The 22,549-nt window shown below is 41.0% G+C and overlaps 2 protein-coding genes across 17 annotated transcripts in view; one reads left to right on the top strand and one right to left on the bottom strand.

Annotated features, from left to right (window-relative positions):
- The window catches only part of gpsm1b (G protein signaling modulator 1b), a 233,111-nt gene that overhangs the window by 161,239 nt on the left and 49,323 nt on the right, over window positions 1–22,549 (top strand). For 2 of the 13 annotated variants that reach the window (XM_048559211.2, XM_059638284.1), the window contains exon 1: window positions 16,578–16,719. The exons of 10 other annotated variants lie outside the window; for them this stretch is intronic. The gene's annotated coding sequence lies outside the window, so the exon portion shown is untranslated. Of the gene's footprint in view, window positions 1–166; window positions 286–16,577; window positions 16,720–22,549 lie in introns of those variants that run through there. One more of the 13 variants, XM_048559212.2, reaches the window with a different exon arrangement.
- LOC125465559 (uncharacterized) overlaps window positions 1–22,549 on the bottom strand; it is a 120,816-nt gene that overhangs the window by 12,686 nt on the left and 85,581 nt on the right. The window lies entirely within an intron of this gene.

A 22,549-nucleotide genomic window follows, 5' to 3' on the forward strand; every position in this document is an offset into this window, starting at 1 on the left:
AAAGTATGATCTGTTGGTGGTGCTGACGCTGCTCCCACACCTGTGGTATTCACTCATAGGCAGCATAGTTCCTGAATCGCACCTGTGTTTCAGAGCGCACACGGGAGTATTTATATGAACCGTAAATGTCTGTACAAGACATAAGGCAACATCTGCTTTAATTGGGATCATGTTAAAAACCAGCTGTAAGGAGAGTTAGATTTCATTTTAGATCATTTTGAACTACATGCCAAAGTGAGAAAAACGCTACTATTTTTTAGAGCAAAAAACAGCATCTGTTTCACGGTAAGTGTCCTTTTTGCCTTCTGTTGCATTAACATTTCTAGTGATGTAACATGCTATGATTGAAAGATTTTCGCTTTCCTACTAATGCCAAGGCGCTAGTTTAGTTCTAATCGCTATCACAGGTTAAAATATTTAATAAGCATAATGTGTAAAGCATGTTGTATCTGTTTATAGAGATGGACAAGATGAATTTATAGTTTTTATGTCACGATAAATGGATTCAGTGAGAATGAAATGCAATAATTTTAACCACGTACTATGTCATTTCGTTATTGTGCCTCAAGGAAGACAGACTTTCATTTCTGTAGCAACATGCAGAGATTAGGGATGTCCCAAAATGGTTTAAAGTCAGTAAAGTATTGTGGATGTGAGTTTGCTCGCTGAGCTGGAAGGTTAGTTTTCAGACGTTTCGTCACCATTCTAGGTAACATCATCAGTGAGCCTCCGACAAAGCGCTGGTGTTATGTCCCGTTTTCTATTTATCTGTTTAGCGTTCCTTGGGTTGGTGATGTCATTTCCTGTTCTTTTTCTCAGGGAATGGTAGATGGGCTCCAAATCAATGTGTTTGTTGATGGAGTTCCGGTTGGAATGCCATGCTTCTAGGAATCCTCGTGCACGTCTCTGTTTGGCTTGTCCTAGGATGGATGTGTTGCCCCAATCAAAGTGGTGTCCTTCCTCATCTGTATGTAAGGATACGAGTGATAGTGGGTCATGTCATTTTGTGGCTAGGTGATGTTCATGTATCCTGGTGGCTAGCTTTCTGCCAGTTTGTCCAAAGTAGTGTTTGTCAGTTCTTGCAAGGTATTTTGTAGATGACGTACATACAGACAACAAGCAAGACAAACGTCATCTACAAAATACCTTGCAAGAACTGTGACAAACACTACATTGGACAAACAGGCAGAAAGCTAGCCATCAGGATACATGAACATCAACTAGCCACAAAACGACAAGACCCACTATCACTCGTATCCTTACATACAGATAAGGAAGGACACCACTTTGATTGGGACAACACATCCATCCTGGGATAAGCCAAACAAAAACACGCACGAGAATTCCTAGAAGCATGGCTCTCCAACTGGAACTCCATCAACAAACACATTGATTTGGAGCCCATCTACCATCCCCTGAGAAAAAGAACAGGAAATGACATCACCAACCCAATAAAACCTAAACAGATAAATAGAAAGCGGGACATAACACCAGCGCTTCGTCAGAGGCTCACTGATGATGTTACCTAGAATGGTGACGAAACGTCTGAAAACTAACCTTCCAGCTCAGTGAGCAAACTCGCATACAGAACCTCAACCTGAGCTACAAATCTTCTCAAAACTCGCTATCAGTAAAGTATTGGTGAAATGCGATCGCTCATGCAATGAGCAAGGTATTGAGAAAATAATTCTGTTTCAAACGAACCAGTAACATGAATTAAGAGTTACTTGTGTATCTACATCAACCTCAATGGAACCCCAATAGATTAGAACTTGAATGAGTTAAGATTATATGATGATGCCGAATGGTAAATGCAGTCCTTTCTTGACTCCGCTCTTTCGCCCTCATTCTCTCGGTTTTTGGCTTTCTTACAAAGTATCACTGAAGGATATGTGATTGAAATACAGTTGCTATAAAGCTCTTTCGGGCATCCTACGACTACGAGAGATGCCCAATCAGTGCGAGTTCTTAAAATTGTACAGCGTTCCAACACACGTTCACTTGAGTTCTAACACTACTTTTATGACTTTTTTTAAACTGGATAATACCTGGACCCTCTTATGCCCATTCCTTATGATTTTTCCCATCCCTCCCCCCACCCTCACTTAAAAAGTAGTTGGAAAACTATAAAAGTAAGTTTTCACTGAGATAACGGTGCATACTCAGTGTATCTCCTGTGTTTAGAATTCCCTAATATGTTTCCTTTCCAGAGAGAGGAAGTAGTCTTTAAAACCTACAGAAATAATATAACAATTTTAGAATACATGTTGGAACTCAGCAGTGTTCAAATTTAGCCCAGCATTACATATTTAGACCCTCACGAGTTGATAACTCTATTTTTGAGTTTGAACGGATGTGCTAATTGTGAGCATGTAGTACCTACTTAGAAGTTATCGCCTGCAGGAGTTGACAAGAAAAACACTTCCAGTGGTCGCTCTGTGAAACAGTTGAAGTTGTTTCTGGAGCACAGAACCAGTTTGATAGTTTGAGTTCTTTCCCTGATCCTCTTCTTTGATTTCTCACCTTGTTTTGTCCTTGCTCGGGGCTGATGGAGGTCATCAGGTTTTGGAACCTCGTTCTCAACAGCCCCAATTGCTCCAAGATGCCAGAGGTCCAATGTTGTAGATTTGTTTAAGAATTGGTTCTGCTACATTGCCTAAACAACTACTGCCTTTACAGATTGCCAAGTCCATTTCACAGCCACCACATACATCAAAACAATGGGAATTAAAGTCAATGATGTACAAGTAAAAGAGGATGCCATGTAATTTATTAATGAGTTTGCATTCAGAGAATGCGTGCTTCCTCTTCTTTCCATATCTTTCAGAGACGGAGAGAATTTTTGCAGTGGCAACATGGGTATGATGTAGGTGAATGCAGCATCAAAATGGTACGTAATGAATCCCAAAAAGATTAGGCATTTGATAAGGTTCCCCATGGAAGGCTCATTCAGAAGGTCAGGAGGAATGGGATACAGGGGAACTTAGCTGCTTGGATACAGAATTGGCTGGCCAACAGAAGACAGCGAGTGGTAGTAGAAGGAAAATATTCTGCCTGGAAGTCAGTGGTGAGTGGGGTTCCACAGGGCTCTGTCCTTGGGCCTCTACTGTTTGTAATTTTTATTAATGACTTGGACGAGGGAATTGAAGGATGGGTCAGCAAGTTTGCAGACGACACAAAGGTCGGAGGTGTCGTTGACAGTGTAGAGGGCTGTTGTAGGCTGCAGCGGGACATTGACAGGATGCAGAGATGGGCTGAGAGGTGGCAGATGGAGTTCAACCTGGATAAATGCGAGGTGATGCATTTTGGAAGGTCGAATTTGAAAGCTGAGTACAGGATTAAGGATAGGATTCTTGGCAGCGTGGAGGAACAGAGGGATCTTGGTGTGCAGATACATAGATCCCTTAAAATGGCCACCCAAGTGGACAGGGTTGTTAAGAAAGCATATGGTGTTTTGGCTTTCATTAACAGGGGGATTGAGTTTAAGAGTCGTGAGATCTTGTTGCAGCTCTATAAAACTTTGGTTAGACCGCACTTGGAATACTGCGTCCAGTTCTGGTCGCCCTATTATAGGAAAGATGTGGATGCTTTGGAGAGGGTTCAGAGGAGGTTTACCAGGATGTTGCCTGGACTGGAGGGCTTATCTTATGAAGAGAGGTTGACTGAGCTCGGTCTCTTTTCATTGGAGAAAAGGAGGAGGAGAGGGGACCTAATTGAGGTATACAAGATAATGAGAGGCATAGATAGAGTTGATAGCCAGAGACTATTTCCCAGGGCAGAAATGGCTAGCACGAGGGGTCATAGTTTTAAGCTGGTTGGTGGAAAGTATAGAGGGGATGTCAGAGGCAGGTTCTTTACGCAGAGAGTTGTGAGAGCATGGAATGTGTTGCCAGCAGCAGTTGTGGAAGCAAGGTCATTGGGGTCATTTAAGAGACTGCTGGACATGTATATGGTCACAGAAATTTGAGGGTGCATCCATGAGGATCAATGGTCGGCACAACATTGTGGGCTGAAGGGCCTGTTCTGTGCTGTACTGTTCTATGTTCTATGTTCTATTAGAAATGAATTAAATAAGCAGAAAAATCAATGACTTTTAATGAAGTGTCGACTGAGTGATATTCTTGATTGTGTCTTTTCTCCTTGGGCCTCCCAATGACAAGGAACAAATTGGATAAATCCAGCACACAGGCAGTCAACTGAATGCCCCTCTTTTGAGTTCTATCATTCTGTGACATGCCTTTTATGCTTTGATCAGTGCCACTGAATCTTGTAATAGGCAGGGGCTATTTTCCCTGGAGTATTGAAGGCTGAGGGATGACATCATAGACATTTATAAAATCATGAGGGACATGGTTAGGGTAAATAGCCAAGATCTTTTCCCCAGTGTCAGGGAGTCTAAAACCAGGGGGGAAAGATTTAAAAGGGGCCTGAGGGGCAACATTTTCAAGCAGGGTATGGTGTGTGCATGGAAGGAGCTGCCAGAAGAGGTGGTGGAGATTGTACAACTGCAACATTTTAAAAAGCATCTTGATGGGTATGTGAAAAGGAACAGTTTAGTGGGATATGGGCCAAATGCTGGCAAATGGAGCTAGATGCTGGTCTGCATGGATGAGTTGGAATGAAGGGCCTGTTTCCATGCAGTACATCTCTATGACTCTGTATCCTTTTTTTTGAAATGGCCAGGTTGTAGCTAATTCTTAACTATAAGACAGCATCTCTGATTCTGCAGTCAACCTCCAGTATCAATGTAGAATGTGTTTAAATCTCCAGAGTGGGATTTGAACACTAAATCTTCTGACTCAGACAAAAATGGCACATTGAACCTGTTTTGCTACCTGTTTGCAACAGTAATTACTTTGGATATGCAGCCCCAGCACTACATGAGATAATTAGTTCGTGGGATGATAAGAGGTTGAATCTGTTTTCCAGCTTTTAAACTGTCATCCCTGTGACAAATAATAAAAATTGACATTAATGTTGCGTGATCTTACAGTCCATCTTACACACTGTTATGGAACAGGAAACAGGATAGGACTTTTTTTTGACGTATACTTTCTACCTGGTCCTTTCCCTGTTTTTCTGGACTGTATACACTATGTAGCAGAATATGTGAACAAGGGAGGACTAAAAGACACCACATGCTGAGTGTTCATAGGATGTGAGCCCCTGCCTTGAATCACAGCAGTCCATATGTGATAGGTGCATCCAGAATGATATTAGGGAGTGAATTACATGATTGTAACCCGCCAACAATGAAGAAACGGTAGGTAAGTTTCAAATCAGGATGGTGTATGATTTGAAGGGGATCTTGTAGATGTTTACTTCCGATTCATCTTGGAATGTGGATATCTCTGCTTAAGAAGGTGGTGGTGAGCTGTCTTCTTGAACTGCTGCATTCCATTTGCTGCAGTTCGGTCCATAATTTTGTTAGGGAAGGAGTTCTGAGATTTTGCCCGAGTGATGCTAATGGAACAGTGATATGTTCTCGTGCTTCTGTTGCCCTTGGCCCTCTAAGTTCTTGTTTTCCAATCATACGTCGTGGGATTGCAGTTTTACTGTCAGTCTGGTGCAATTGCCATTTATAGCCTGTTTGTTTTTACTCTACTAGCCTGCTTTGGTGGACTGGTTTTCTGGGAAGGAGGAAGAGTAAATTAGTTGTGTGTCAACCTCACTCCATCTGAACGTTCACACAACTAACTGTCCTCCTTCTCATGTGTGCATACTCTCGCTCACACATATTCCCTCCTTTCTGGTTGCAGGGCATTAAACCAACCCTAGGTAACAAAGGTAGTTAACATGTTGGCTGCTTCTCAATTTCCCTTGCAAAGTAAACCAGACCAAATTCCTTGACACTGTTCTAATGACTTAAATCCAGCTAGGTGGCATCATGTTTTTTGATTTCTCCTCCTCTGTCTACTTATCAAAACTGTAGTATTCTTCTGGTGGTAGGACTAGTTGGACTGAATGGTCTGTTTCCGTGCTGTATGATTCTATAGCTGTACTAGTGCAGGACATCTACCTCTGCAGAAGCCATAGATCCTGTTTCGGCTGAAGTGCCCAATGACAGCATGAGAGTTTAATATGTTTCTTAAAGATTGACTGGGTTGCACTGCTTCTGCTTCCCATAATGTTCTTTTTGAAACAACTGACCCATTCCACATTTTATTTCATAGGATATGCCAATTGCTTTTGATGTTTCTTTTGTTTGAAACAATCACTGAAATGATGAACAGGCTGCACTCTGTGTAGATTGTCCATTGTGGAAGAAGATCCCAAACTGGGATACATTCACATGACAACTTGGTGGTGTGTGGAGATGTGCTAGTTATTTGTCTTTATCTCACTACTAAATCAGTCACAAGCAAATTGAAGTCCAAATCTAGACATTAATCCTTGACAATAGGCTTAGTCACAGAATATAGCATAAGGAACGTCTGCTTCCTACACACTTCTCTAAACTAACCTTCTGTCCCAACTGTCTCACTTTACAAGTGCCCTCAGTGCTTAATTAAGTAATGTGCTTCAGCTAGCTATATATTAATAACATACTATTAACATGAAGCATCATGCAGGGATGCTTATGTGAGTTATTTTGAAATGTGGTGATTGTTATCACAGACATGTTACAGTGCAGGCGGAGACCATTCAGCCCACTGTGCCTGCGTTGGCATGCGCCGGTGACAGAGTGTACGGCAATTTCTGCAGCCATTTTGCTACAGAAAGAGTCCACATAGAACACTATGCTTAACAACTGATTAATCTGCTTTAGATGTTTGTTAAAGCAAAAATACTGGCCAAGAGACTAGGTTGACTCCCTGTTTGGCTTTTGAAATGCAGTCTTTAAATCTTTAATGTACAGTGTAGCTAAATGAGCTATATAGGTTAGTGGCTCACATTTGGGTGCACGCGGTGTACATATTTCATGTCTCACCCGAAGGTAGCATCTGTATTACGGAGCTTCCCAAAAGTGGAAATTGAGATCCCCAAGTGGGTTTGCAGATTGAGATTATGGGATTGCAAGTTGTGAGTCAGCAAAAGCTGCTGTGGAATCAATCACCATCCCCATTCTCTCCATCACTCCACCCCGACCCCCTCTCATTTATTCCTTCTCCTTTTCCGTGTTCTCACAGCCTTCTTCCCTCTGCCTCTGTGCTGTCTGTACTAACCAAGGGGTCCCCACAGGTTTTGAGCTTTAAAGTGGGGAGAAGTTTGGAAAGTGTCATTGTAATAATACAGCACACCCAGTCAAGTGCTGAGTTAATTGATGTGTTTGAGTTTTGGAGCGGGGAAGCTGTAATAATTCCCTCAGGAAGCAATGTTATGCCAAAAATAAAATTCTTATGAGTTGTTGGCAGGGAGAAGCTTATTTTAATATGTTCTTACTAGGTGTGACGTGCTCATCATTAAAGGGACACAAGAAATTGCATTGCCTTAGGTAGACGAGAGAGAGAGAGAGCGCGCAAAACTGTTTCATCGGTTAGGGGAAAATCCAGAACAAGGGGCCATTACCGTAAAACTAAAGCTCGATTCCTCAGGAGTAAAGTGAAGAAGCACGTCTTTGCACAAAGGGTCCTGAAAATCTGCACCTGCTTCTCCCAAAATACAGTTGAATTTAGGGGTCAATTGAAAGTTGCGAAACTGAGATTTACAGCTGCCCTGAAGGGTCACTGGACCTGAAACATTCAACTCTGCTTTCCCTCATCAGACACTGCCAGGTCTGCAGGGTTTTTCCTAGCGACTTCTGTTTTGTTTCTGATTTCCCCAGCATTCACAGTTCTTGTTTTTTTTATTCACAGCTTTATCTTTGGCCAGAGTCATATTAATGTTGAAGCACAGAATAAAGATACAACAAACTAGGAGAAGTAGAAGAACAATGCTTATTTGACCAGGAGATAAGTCTCTTTCTGACTGACCTTTAACTCAGTGTAACAAACTTCATGCAACAATAGGTTGAATGGTTAGTAATCTGAGGTTGGTGTATTTTTTTAATAATCCCACAGTAATTCTGGTGGAGATAACTGACAGCAATTTAGGAGCACTCCAATATTTCAGTTTATTAATAGAATTTGAATTCAGTTACCTACATGAAGTTCATTGCATTCAAATGCATTCCGTGATACAGAAGCATATCCGGCTGTGATAATTGATCCGAAGTTGCTCTCATTGAAACAGCATTTTATTGATATTGCATAAATCATTTTGCAGCCTGTCCAATCTGTGATAAATATGTGCATTGCAAAGATAGTCTGTGCATTCAAAACTAAACAAATTACAAAAGAGGGTTAAAATGTTTGTTTCCAGGATAATCAAAAGATTTTGGGCAGACATACTCTATATTAATGTTGAGCCTGTGCTAATGTTCTGGTAAAATATTGATAGCTTTTGAAGGTCATTGTCCCATTAAGCTTTCTTGTAGTTTTGCAGAATTGAATTTGTGCGCATCTATAAATCTCTCTGGGGATGAAAGACGGAAGGAGTCTATACACTTTACGAGGCAAATCTGTACCATCAGGGGTAATATTTTGCCAGCAGATACTTCAAAGAGAATCTAGTGAGGCCAAGTGAGTGGGCAAAGAGTTTGAATATGATGTGGAGAAACCTGATGTTCTCAGTTTTGTGAGAAAGAACAGAAATAGACTATTAGACGCTCTCTTGCAAAATAATATCCAGTTAGTCTTACTTTGCTCTTTCCCAGCAGCCCTCTGAGTATCTTGTCAATATTTAGCTCTTAGCCAACGTTTCTACTAAAATTCAAATTATCTGCTCGTGCAAACTATTGCAACTTTGTTTCCTTTTAAGAATGAGAATTGGATACACTTTCAGGATATCTGCTGTCCCTCGATGCATGAAAAATGAGATTCTCATTGGATTCTCCATTGAGCTGCAAAGCTGAATATTCTGATTCACAATAACCAATTTTGTTTCCTGATAGCCTGTTCAATTGAACATTGAACTAAATGTTAGTATGCAGGTGCAGCAAGTAACTAAGGCATCTAGTAGAATGTTCTCTTAGAATACAAGAAACTGCAGATGCTTGAGATTTGAAACAAAAGCAGAAATTGCTGGAGTCTCTGGACCCGAAATGTTAACTCTGTTGTCTTCCCAAAGACTCTGCCAGACCTGCTAAATTTCTCCAAGGATTTCCGTTTTTGTAGTAGAATGGTCTAACTCATTGCAAAAGGAATTGAATACGAAATAAGGAGGGTTATGTTGCAGTCTTACAGGGCACTGGTAAGACTACACCAGTAGTATTGTGTACTGTAATTCTCTCCTTTATTTAGGGAAGGATGTTAATGTTTTGGAATATTTCAGAGGTTACTTGACTAGTACCTGGATTACCAGGTGGTGTTCTCATCTGTTTAAAATTCATATCATGTTCGTGGATCAAATTAATCTTAATTATTCAGTTGTGCTATCTGTCCCTTTTTTTTCTCCCTCTCCCTCTCCCTCTCTGTCTCTTTCACTCAGCTATTCTTCTGTCCTGCTATCCAGCATGCTCTTGTTTATCTACCCCTTTCATATCCCTTTGTGCTCCATCTTCACCTATTCAACACCCTGCCAACTGAAACTTGGTCTTCAGCATAAATATTATTTTTTCCTAGTTGCTAACAGTTCTGATTAAGAGTCACCAGACTCAATGTTCGCTTTGTTTTCTTCCCACAAATGCTGCCAGACCAGCTGAGTTTCTCCAGAAATTTTGGTTTTGTTTCAGATCTCCAGCATCCTCAATCCCTTGTTTTATTTGTATGGTTCGTGGTAATTATTGTAAATGTTGACATCTTGCGTTGGTTTCTGCTAGAACAACAAGGGATAGCTTTTTCAGATTTGTTGCCATCAGTCATCCACTGGTCTCTGCTACTGATGGCTACTGGAGAAAGATGCTCACACAGTGTCTTAAATAGAATAGGTTGTTCTTGATAAATAGATTTTGTTTATTATATGTTGCTTATTAGCTAGTTATGTTACATTTGAGGTACATGAGAGTCCCTTATGACATCTCTGGCTCGAGTTGAGAAAAACTATATATTACGGCTACTGAAACATTCCCATAACAGAACAGGTAACAAACATCGATGTGGTTCACACCTCTCAGGACCAGCCCTTAATACTGTTCACACCTTGAGGATAGGTGTAACCTGAACCTAGACCATCTGATCCAGAGGCAGAGATATTAACCACTGCACCACAAGAGCCCCTAAACATTATAATAAATTTATAAATTATTTTTTAATCAACCTGTTCAGACATGGTATTGCACAAGGTGGGACTTGAACACATGCCTCCTGGCTCAGAGTTAGGAACACTACCACTGTGCCATAATAGCCTTTGAACAGTTATTTACATGCTGTTGTTTCCATGTTATGTCATGATATCAGTGAACCTCCTTCAGGTATTAATTGCCTTATACGATATTGATTCATGTCTAATTTAACTTTCCTCAGCTGCAACATTGTCAGTTGTAGAATAGCAGATCCCTTATTGTCTGACAATGCTCTCGGCTCTGAATAGACTGTCAGAATGAAAGATATTGATGTTACTAACAACCATAATGTGATTTTTTTTAAAAAACCGAGCTGCTGCTTGGATCGGTGCGAGTTTTCTGGGCTGTGGTAGAACAGAGGCTCTCTTGTTGCCACTGGCCTGCTCTCCTGGCCAGTTTGGACAAGCTTCTGACATTTTGCCACATACCCTCTCGGAACTTTTGCCTCCCTTTCCTCAGCAATACCAAAAAAAAGTATTTCAAATCTCTAAGGTATTTCTACCAGTTTCCTAGAGTGCATTGATGCATTGTTGGGGGAGCAGGGGTGCATGAGTTCCAACACTTAGGAACATTGATGTAAGTTGATTCCTTGGAAATTCAATTTGAAATTCAGGAATATCCCAAAATGTGGTAAGAGTGTGATGCACCGTGACTGATGCAACTGGCAAAGATGTATTTAATGGTAAGCTGGTTAGGTCTGACGGAGAAAGAACAAGTTTCGATTTCTAATAAGAGTGTGATGAAGGGAATGCTAGCCTAGAGTGGTTACAGCACAGAAGAGGCCCTTTGCCGCCTTATACTTGTGCAGCTGTCTATGTGAGCTGCACACTTAACCCCACTTGCCTGCCTTTTCCTTGTTCACTCTGTAACCTGGTGGAGCAGACCCTGATGCAGTTCTGCAGACCTTGGCATTTAAACTATAAAGTAAACAAAATGGAGTTACTGAAACAGGCACTTTCCACTTGGAACTTAACCCTGTCAGACCTAGACTGACTTGCAGCCAATAAACTGCACAGTAGTTGTGTACGAGCAAGATCAACATTAGATTTGAAATTAGAGAAGTCTGTTCAGCATTCTATTAACAGCAGGGAAGAAGCTGTTCTTGAACCTGTTGGTGTGTGTGTTCAAGCTTCTGTATCTTCTGCCTGATAGAGTTTTGAAGAGAATGTTTGCAGCAGTCAATTTAATTTCTGTTTGTAGGAGCTTGCATTTCCTACTTTACCTTGTTCTGGTTTAATGGAAACATTAAGGGCTAACGCAGTGAAGTGCAACATCAGAAAAAAAACTCAGTGTTGTACTCTTAATGGCAGCTTCTACTCACTTACTCCAATAATCCTCAACTCTTTCAGTTGTTTAGGATCGTGCTTGGAATAAAATTTGGATCACTGCTCTTCAAAGTACTTCTTAAATTACTCATTGCCTTATTGTGTTAATCCATTGAACTTGAAAGAGGGTCATTGAATCTTGCCATGGATCATAGCGCCATTGTTCTTCACCATACAATGCACTGCACAATCAACCTGTGTAATACTGACAGGTTATGAATGGAAATTGTTGTGTGAATGTAGTCCAGGTCCAAATGGGCACAATGGATAATGGATAAGTTCCTGTCCCTTCCATCCTGTGCTGCGATGGATTGCAAGCCACATTTAGCGCACTGAGCTCTTTGCTGTTCAGTTTCTGTCAAGCCAACTGTTACTTCACACTTAGTATTATCTGAAATGTCAGAGTCTTATTATAGAATCATGCATCAAATGATAATCATTTAGGAGCTGTATGGACATGTAGGGAAGTTAAACAAAAACTGAAAGAACTGCAGATGCTGTAAATCAGAAACGCAAACAGAAATTGCTGGAAAAGCTCAGCAGGTCTGGCAGTATCTTTGGACAGAGAGCAGAGTTAATTTTTAGAGTCCAGTGATTGGTACTCAACACATTAATTCTGTTTGTCCGTCCACAGGTGTTGCCAGACTTGCTGAGTTTCTCCAGCAATTTCAATGTTTGCTCCAGAGACACTTTACTGCTTCTAAAATGCTTTGGGACAATCTGAAGTTCTGAAAGGTGCTACGTAAGTACAACTCTAAATGAAACACTAACTTAGATGTGGAAGGAAGACCGCAAGGGGAACGAGATGGTATGCCTGATCAGGATGTGGGGAAGGCTGAAGACAAGAAGCAGTATGATATCTCAGTGATTAGCACTTTGCCTCCCAGTGCCAGGGACACAGGCTTGATTCCACCCTCAGGAGACTGGGTGGAGTTTGCACATTCTCCCCATATCTGTGTGGGTTTCCTTTCACAGTCCAGAGATGTGCAGGCTAGGTAGACTGGTCATGGGAAATGCAGGGTTATAGGGATAGGGTGGGTGAGGTAGTTCTGGGTGGGATGCTGTTCAGAGGATCGGTGTGGACTTGATGGGCCAAATGGTGTGCTTCCACTCTAGGGATTCTATGATTGTATGAAGGGTTCTGTAATTCAGTATCCATTAATGGCTAAAACGTTGACAGCATTTAGAAACATTGAAGTAAAAAAATCCTGATTTCACAATACCCACACTCATGTTACGCTTGTCTGCTTTTTATGGCTTTGCACAGAGCAAGGTTGGTACGTTCCATAATCAATGATATTGGCAACGTATAGTGATCCAGTTGGGAGTGAAGGATTGCTAGGAAAATTCAAGTTTTCAAAACCTTATTTGGACAAATTATGTTCAGACTCTTTCCATTTTTGTTGCTCAAGCTTCATTTCTGTGTTCAGATCAGCACCCATCTTATGGACGTGAATACAAAACCTTACTTCAAACTTAATCTGAGGGAAGTTTTTTTGTTCCTTTGTGGAATCAGTTAATTTAGGAGATGCTGATATCTGCATTGGTCGCTGTCTATAACATGGCAGTCTGAACAAGCTGTACGAAATCTCACATAGCATTGGTGCGCTAGATACTACAGCGGCCCACTTAATGTGGGAGGTGAGCAGGCAAGATTGCATTTCACTTAAAATTAACATGCGCCCAGCAACACACCCACCGGTGCACCAAAGTGTTAATTCAGGATTGGTAATTACGTCAATCTTTGTAACTAAATCTGCTGAGAAAGGTGGTGTTTATGTTGATTTAAGGTTCAAGTATTGGAATTGTTCTATTACACAGCCAAGAGTGAAGGATGTCAGTGTGCATTGTGAAATACCACATGGGATTGGAAGAATGCAGCAGAGAAAATAGCTTTGGACATCAAAGGATTAAAGGAGCATTCCAAATGCAAACTGTGAAATAGGCCATTGGTAAGATTGATGGTTGAGTTAAGTGAATGTCACATCTTGTACATGCTGAGTAAACGGGCGATTGTTTTTTTCGAAAAAGTGATCTTGTGGTTAGTACGCTAGTTATTGCCATCAACTTTAAATATGCTTAACATAGAACCTCATTTGATTCTAAGCCTTATGCAATGTCGTGAGAACGAAGATGCTCTAGTCCATGTGGTGCAGTTACTTCCACAGTGCTGTTGGGAGGGAGTACTTTTTTTGCATCGGCGCTGATGAAAGAGCAGTGATTATACTTACTTGTCAGGATGTGGCCTTGTACTGTCCCCATGCATCTGCTGCTGTTCTTTTTCCATGTGGTAGAAGTTGTGGATTTGGGATGTGTATTTGTAGGATCCTTGGTGAATTGCTGCAGTGCATCCTGTAGATGGTAGATATTGCTGTCACTGTATGGAGGAGGGAGGAAATGTTGAAGGTGGTGGATTTGTCCAGATTGTTGTCGAGCTTCTTAAATGTTGATGAAAATGTGCTCCACCCAATGTGAATTGGACAGTAGACTGAATCAAGGAACTTGGGAACAAGAGTTCCCCTTCACCCCTTCCATTCAGTGAGTGTTCCACCGTTAAGCCAGATCAACCTTAAATCCATTTGCAGATACACTTGCTTCACAAAAATCTGTCTTGCTCAATTTTGAAACTTTTCATTGACCCCAGCAGCATTTTAGACAAGGGAGGCCTGGATGTTCCAGCAAAAGGAAATAGTTGTCCTCTCTCACCTATCGAATCCTTTAATCATCCTAAAGATTTGGTTTCAGCTATCGAGAGAGGCTGAGTAGGCTGGACTACTTGCCCTGGAGTGTTGAAGGCTGAGGGGTGACCTTTATAGAGGTATATAAAATCATGGATTGGGTGAATAGTCAAGGTCTTTTCCCCAGGGTGGTGGAGTCCAAAACTAGTGGACATGGGTTTAAGGTGAGAATGAAAGGATTTTAAAAAGTGCGTAAGAAGCAATCTTTTCACGTAGAGGGTGATGTGTGTATGGAATGATCTGCCAGAGGAGGTGATGGAAGCTGGTACAATTACAACATTTAAAAGGCATCTGGGTAGGTCCATGAACAAGAAGGGTTTATAGAGATATCGGCCAAATGCTGGCAAATAAGACTAGATTTATTTAGGGTATCTGGTCGGCATGGACGAGCTGGACCGATGGGTCTGTTTCTGTGCTGGACATCTCTATGACTCTTTGATTCAATCACGTTTTAATTCCGTACTTGATGAAATACAGATCAAGTCTTTGCAAACTGTGCTTGTAATTCAACTCTCCTTTTTAAACCCCAGTATCATTCTTCTGTATTTATGGCCCCTCCAAGACCAATGTGTTCTTCACCTCAACTTTCAGACTTACTGGTAATCATTGGATAGTGGTGGAAAAATTGTTCTCTTGGCTCGCAGTTTTAAAATAATCCATTCCTCCTCTTGGAGACTTTGAACCCAATTTACTGGAGTATAATCGTGCTAGCTAATCACAGCCTGGAGTTTCTGAAGTCCATGCCTTGGTTATGCACATTGCGTGATGCTCACTGAGCCATGAACACTGCCCATTGTTTGCTGTGTGAATATGTTGGACTCTAGCCAACACAACCAATAAACAGATTAACTGCCAGCAGACCTAATGCTGTTGACTGACTGTTCAGTGTGGACAGTCTTCCCCTACATTTGCCTGCGTAATAACAGTTTGGATTTTAGATGAAGCACTTGGAGCCATTTCTGAGCAATGATTAAACTGGAGTAGAAATGGAAATTCTTTCAATTCGATTCCTTTGGGGCTGTCCATCAGACAACGATGTGATTGATGGCACATTCTTATCCAAATCCTGGCACACTTCCAGCTTATTATTTGAATTCAGTAATGCTTCCATAAGATGATGTAAAACAGGAACAGATGTAGGCCATTCAGCCCATTGAGTCCGCTGTGCCGTTCAATCAGATCATGTCTAATCTGGTAACACCCAACACCACTTTCTTGCCTTTCCCTATAAACCTTGATTACCTCACTGATTAAAAATCAATCTCAGCCTTAAATGTCCTTAATGATCTAGCTTTGGCAGCCCTCTATGCTATAGAGTTCCATCACTCTCTGCAAAAAATCCTCCTGATTTCAGTCTGAAATGGGCAATCCCTTAGTCTGAGAATATGCCCTTTGGCCTGAGACTCTCCCAAAGGGAATACAATCTCTCTGCATTAACCTTGTCAAGTCCCTTAAGAATCTTGTACGTTTCAATAAAGTCACCTCATTCTTTTATATCCTAATGACTCTAGGCCCAAACTCCTCCACTTTTCCTCATTTAAGAAATAATTGCCGTACCTTGGATGAACTTTTTTTGGACTGCCTATGCCATAAATTTTCCTGAGGTAAAGTGACCAAAACTGTACACACTATTCCGGTTTGGTCTGATAGTACTTTTGTATTGTTTTAGCAAGACTCCCTACTTTTATACTTCATTCCGTTTTCCTTCCCTATTACCAAATGAACTTGGGTTCTATTAAATGTGATCATTGATTAATTATCAGGTTCCCTAACTCACTCTGTGGTGCAATCCTTTTCCATTTAAATCATTTTTAGCTATTCTGTTCTTCCTGCCAAAGTGCATAACCTAACATTTCCTCACATTGTGTTCCACCTGCCAAGGTTTTGTCCACTCACTCAACCAATCTGTTTCCCCCTGTAGACTGTGTCCTCCTCACTACTTCCCTTCCCACCTATTTTTGTGTCATCCACGATCTTGACAGGACATTCACCACCACAATCCAAATCATTAATGTATATTATGGGTATATACCTCAGTGTTACTTCAAAGTTGAATTTCTTACCCTTCAGATTTTAATTCCATACAGAGTGAATAACACAGGCTGCATTCAAGAAACTCATTGTAGAGTGGCTACAGCATGTACAAGCATGCATGATTGACTTAGTAATCTCATTAACGTGCTAGAAGCTTCAGGAGGTGGAGCTTGAATATTTTATGCAAGTTGCTTAAAAGGTAGTCCTGGACCTCTTCCCGCTCCTTTGCTATATAGGTAAACTTACAGGATGGACTGTGTTGATAGATTGGGCAGTGACACTTCAGGGGATTGCAATAACTTGTCATCACCAGCAGCTACAGATGGTAGCTTACGTTTCCTGTGAAACTGATTTGGAGCAAGTAGGTTTCTCTCTCTCATTCTTATCAGTATTTGTCAGTGGCTTGATTTAATGCATTTGAATGTAACCAAGACATGCCCGACTTGCAAAGTTGTACTTCTGTTGTATGAATGAGCATAGAGGGCAGTGATCATAATTTGCTTAGCTCATGGGATTAAGCAAGTGGTCAAATGGGTATTGAACGCAAGAGAACAACAAAAACTAGAACTGCTGTGCATGCTGCTTTTACACAAATTGGATGTGATGACGGGAGTGGGTTTAGACTAAGTATTTTCCGTAGCCATTTGGATGCTGTAATTGCACTTTAAGTTGAACTTTGTTTTTCACATTGGTACATTATTAGCTGAACCTCAGCGTCACGTTTTGCTACGTTTTTAAGTTGATTTAAACAGTAAAAGCTGCAAATATTTTACAATGGAAACGGAATAGGGGCTTCTGTGCTCTGCAATATCTGAAGGAAAAGACTGAAACATTGTAGGTGAATTGTTTTCATGTTGAAAATTTGGGTAACAGGAGGTAGCATGCTGGCCCTGATGCAATTGCATTTAAATAGCAAGTGGACCCAGTATCACCTGTGTTGCGGGCTTCTGTTCATAATGCTGGTTGTTCCAAGAGAGATTCTACAAGGTTGTTGAAGAGGAGGATAGATGAAAGTAGATAGACTAGCTGCCTCATGCTAGTAAACATTGTTGAGGTAAGTATTTATGGACCAAGTGCAAGTGTTTAAAAAATATTTACATATGAATATTTGCACATTGCATAGAAAACTTATTTGTTTCAATTGTCAGTAAGAGGTTTATAAAGTACTTAAAAGAAAGATCAATAACTTTGCATATCAAAACTCATGTAGCTCTAAAGACTTTCAAGCAATTGTGCTTTTCTCTGAACCAATCTGAATTATTGCTCTGTGTCAATGTCTCACACTCAGCCACATGTCTGAAGTTTGAGTTGAAGTGAGCCTCACTAGATCTTTCATTTTCTCCCAAGAATTTGGATCTGCTTGCTACAAAATCCTTGTTGTCCAACTGAATCAAGATGGCCTTACCTAAAACAATTCACTTGTGTTTCTCCTCCCTTTTTATCACTCTATCCTTTGTTTTCAAGATTGTCTGACGTGGGGAACTTCTCTGCAGTACCTATGGTTTCTTCAGGAGAAGGGGAAATTAGTAAATTGTGTGGTGCACTTTTTTATAAAGAGCTGGTTGTTGATGCTAAGCTAGTTGCTCTCCTTAACATAATACAAAACACAATCTTGAAATCGAACGGGAAAGTGCTTTCAGAAGGCCATTACAAGATCAGTGCCTGCTTTCCTTTTACAACATATCACTTAATCAATAATTTGCTGGCTTTCAGAGTCCTGCAATCATTACACATAGGACCTTTTGTCCCCTCCTTCTCTACTGACACAACCCCCCTCCCCCACCCACCACAACCACCAAAACATTCATTTCTTCAATTTTTATTGTTAACACACGTTGCAGCTGCACACAGCATGAGATTTAGATCGAGTCACTGTGCCGTTCTGTTCATTTTGGACACTTGCTGAGAATTTTACAGAAAACAACTTATTGGGATCTAACAGCGTACCAATTTTAGTAAAAGTTGGGAATAAGTCTCAAAGATTCAATGTTGATTTTCAATGTTGACTTCTAACTGGTGCAATTTCTGCCTGCTGCACACTGTCTTTTGTAGTATGAAGCTTTAGCGCCGAAGTGTTGGCTATTAAAGAAGGAGGTTGCACAGTGCATGTTGAGTGTGTGGGACCCTTGTGCCCGTCGGAAAGAAGTGGATCCCATAGGCCAGCCAAGCATTGGCAGTGTTTCTGTGTTATTGAGGAACCCTCCTGATTAAGGTAGAACACTTCCTTGTTAAAAAAAAAGTTCAGTTTGTGGTGGATAAACCAGGGCAGTGAGATTAATTGGCTAATTCAAGATACACTGTAGAAATTCACAAAAAATCCTCAGACAGCGTCTTCCAAACCCTCAACCACTTACATGTAGAAGGCCAAGGGCAGCAGATACATGGGAACACCACCCCCTTCAAGTTCCTCTCCAAGCCACTCACCATCCTCTCAAAGAAGTATATAACCATTTTTTACAATGTCACTGGGTCAAAATCCTGAAATTCGCTCCCTAACAGTATAACAGCAGTTCAAGAAGACAGCTCACTACCACCTTTTGATGGGCAATAAAATGCTGGCCTAGCCAGCGACAGCCTTATTCCACAAGTGAATAAAAAAAATTTGAAGAGCCAGTACGGTCACAATAGACCGATTACCTTGCATGCTGTGCAATTCTAGAACACCCGTGGACTTAAAGTAGGTAGGGCCTCAGTAATGGCCCATCTGATTTAACAATAGTACTTTTGAAAGTGCAGGGCTTCCTGAGAACTGAACTGAAGTGTCAGCCTGATGAGTGACCTTCGGTGCTAAGCAATTTTTGTGAAGGTAACCGTTGCAGGATTTCACATTTCTAAGATATGTGGCACCTCGAACCCTGCGTGAATTCGGGGCAGTGTTAGTAAGGAATAACCTAAAGAAATTCCACAAGCTGCACTGCTTTCTGATGTAATAGCTGATGCATAGGTTCATACAAGTACCACTTCTTCACTGGTTGATGCTTGAGGCCTGTGACAGATAGGACAAAGAACAAAGAAAATTACAGCGCAGGAACAGGCCCTTCGGTAATCCAGGCCTGCACCAATCCAGATCCTCTATCTAAACCTGTTGCCTATTTTCCAAGGATCTGTATCCATCTGCTCCCCGCCCATTCGTGAATCTGTCCAGATACATCTTAAATGATGCTATCATGCCCACCTCTACCACCTCCGCTGGCAACGCGTTCCAGACACTCACCACCCTCTGCATAAAGAACTTTCCACGCATATCTCCCTTAAATTTTTCCCCCCTCACCTTGAAATTGTGACCTCCTAGTAATTGAGTCCCCCACTCTGGGGGGGAAAAAGTTTCTTGCTATCCATCCTGTCTATACCTCTCATGATTTTGTAGACCTCAGTCAGGTCCCCCTCAACCTCTGGCTTTCTAATCTAAATAATTCTAATCTACTCAACCTCCCTTCACACCTAGCACCCTTCATACCAGGCAACATCCTGGTGAACTTTCTCTGCGCCCTGTCCAAAGCATCCAGATCCTTTTGGTAATGTGGTGACCAGAACTGTACACAGTTTTCCAAATGTAGTCGAACCAAAGTCCTATACAACTGTAACGTGACCTGCCAACTCTTGTACTCAATAGCCCGTCCGATGAATGAAAGCATGCCATATGCCGCCTTGATCATTCCATTGACCTGCGTTGCCACCTTCAGGGAACAATGGACCTGAACACACACATCCCTCTGCAGTGTTACAACAAGCAGAAGGTCAAATTACAAGAAAAATACTTTCTCCATCAAACTTCTAGCCTTTCTAACATTGTAGGATGTAAAATATATTATATGCATAAATTTTTTTTAGATTTAGATTTTAAAATAGATACTAATGGATATGGATCAGTTCTATGCAATATTTTTAAGCAGGTCAGAAAATCATTTGGGCAGCAATCTAAGTGCATAAATTTCAAGAAGCCACGAAGAAGATATTTATTCTTTTGACTCTTGAGAAAGAATAAAACAAAACAAAGTCTTTTGTTTTGGCTTCAGTTCAGAAGAAAACAAGAGTTTATGGTTTTCTCTTAGCAGGAGCTCTTTGTATTCTGGGCGACCTGACCTTTAAACAGAGTGAAGTCTAGCCCGTGAATCTTCCAAACAAGGAGAGTTTGGGCTAGAAGTGGTAGGTTTAACGTATGATGAACGGCTAAGGATCCTGGGATTGCACTCATTAGAGTTTAGAAGGTTGAGGGGAGATTTAATAGAAACTTACAAGAGATAATGTATGGTTTAGAAGGGGTGGACACTAGGAAGTTGTTTCCGTTAGGCGGGGAGACTAGGACCCGTGGGCACAGCCTTAAAATTAGAGGGGGTAAATTTAAAACTGAAATGAGACGACATTTCTTCAGCCAGAGAGTGATGGGCTTGTAGAATTCATTGCCGCAGAGTGCAGTGGAGGCTGGGACGTTGGATGCCTTCAAGGCAGAGATTGAGAAACTCTTAATCTCAAAAGGAGTCAAGGGCTACGGGGAGGGTGCAGGGAAGTGGTGTTGAAATGCCCATCAGCCATGATTTAAATGGCGGAGTGGACTTGATGGGCCGAATGGCCTTACTTCCACTCCTATGTCTTATGGTCTTATACTGTATTGCTATTTCCAGAGGCATTTTATAAGGTGCCAAATCAGAGGTTATTGTGGAAGATCAGGGCTTATTGTGTAGGAAGTAACATTCGCATGCATAGGGAAGAGTAATTTTCTGATTGGCAAGATTTAATGAGTGTTGAGTCACAGGGCTCAATATTGTGCTCTCAAAGTTTTGCAATTATATTAAATGACTTGGATGAAGAGACAGTCGGTATGGTTGCTAAATTTGCTGATTGCAATTTGTTTTCTTACCTTTTTTGTGTCAAGACCACATAAGAAGATACAAGGATTTTGTTAGGTTGTGTGTGGACAAATTGAATATTATATGGAAAATGTGAATTTGTCCACATTGGCAGCAAGAGAAAAAAAATCAAGTCTCTAAATAGTGAGTGTTTGCAAGTCTCTGAGGTGCAGAGGGATCTGGGTGTCTTATTGCATGAATCACAAAAGGTTAGTATGCAGGTACAGCAAGTGATTGGGAAAGTTGATATAATGTTATTGTTGTTTGCAACGGGAATTCAACACAAAGATCATGAGGTTATGATCCAGTATATGACACATTAGACTACAACTGGAGTATTGTGCACAGTACTAGTCACAGGGTTTGGATAAGTTCATCAGTAGGAGAGATTTTGGAGAGATATGGGCCAAGCACAGGCAAGTGGGACTAGTTTAGTTTGGGACCATGGTTAAGTTTATTTATTTAAGACAGGGTGTATGTATGTGGGAAGCAGTTCAGAGAAAGTCCACCAGACCAATACCTGGAGTGGGTGGTTTATCTTACGACAAAAGATTGGGACAGATTGGGCTTGTAACCTACCTGAATTTAGAAGAGTGAGAGCTGATGATATTGGAATCTACAAGGTCCTATGGGATCTTGATAGGGTACATGTGAAAAGGTTGCTTTCTCTTGTGAGAGATACTTCAATAGGGCTCACTGTTTGAAAATAGGTGGTTGTCCTTTTTAAGACTAAGATGGGCAATTTTTCTGAAAGTTGAGAGTCTTTGGAACTCTCTGCCTCAAATGCAATGGAAGCAGGATCATTGAATTTTTTTAAGGCAGAGATGAGAAGCCAGAAGGGTAAAATATTATCAGGTGAGAATATAAAGCAATCAGACATGATCTTATTGAATGGTGGAGTAGGCTTAAGGGCTTGAGGGATTTTCATCTGCTCCTAATTCATGTAATAGCATAACAATAATTGTAAATATCCTCACTAACAGTAAGAGAGATTGTATCCCAGCAGGATTTGTTTGAAACATATTTCAAATGGTTATTTCAATGTTGGTATTCTGGAGGTATTGTTCACAAAACTTTGTTTATAAAATATTTATCATGGAGAAGCAGTTAAATACTTTGCTCTGGCCTTAACCGTGGGAATGGTGACATTGCAGATTTTTTACAGTACTCCTGTATCTTTGCACTTGAGTATACGTGACAATAAAACCTAATTCTAATTCAGCTGTTGAGGCCATAACTTCTAGTTGTCTATGCCTTAAACTTTCCACATCCTAATCTTTCTCCTCCTTTCATTCATTCTTTCTTTCCTTTTCTCTTTCTTTCTTTTGCTGTCTCTTTCACTTT

The sequence above is a fragment of the Stegostoma tigrinum genome, chromosome 29, assembly GCF_030684315.1.
Source record: "Stegostoma tigrinum isolate sSteTig4 chromosome 29, sSteTig4.hap1, whole genome shotgun sequence".
Classification (NCBI taxonomy): domain Eukaryota; kingdom Metazoa; phylum Chordata; class Chondrichthyes; order Orectolobiformes; family Stegostomatidae; genus Stegostoma; species Stegostoma tigrinum.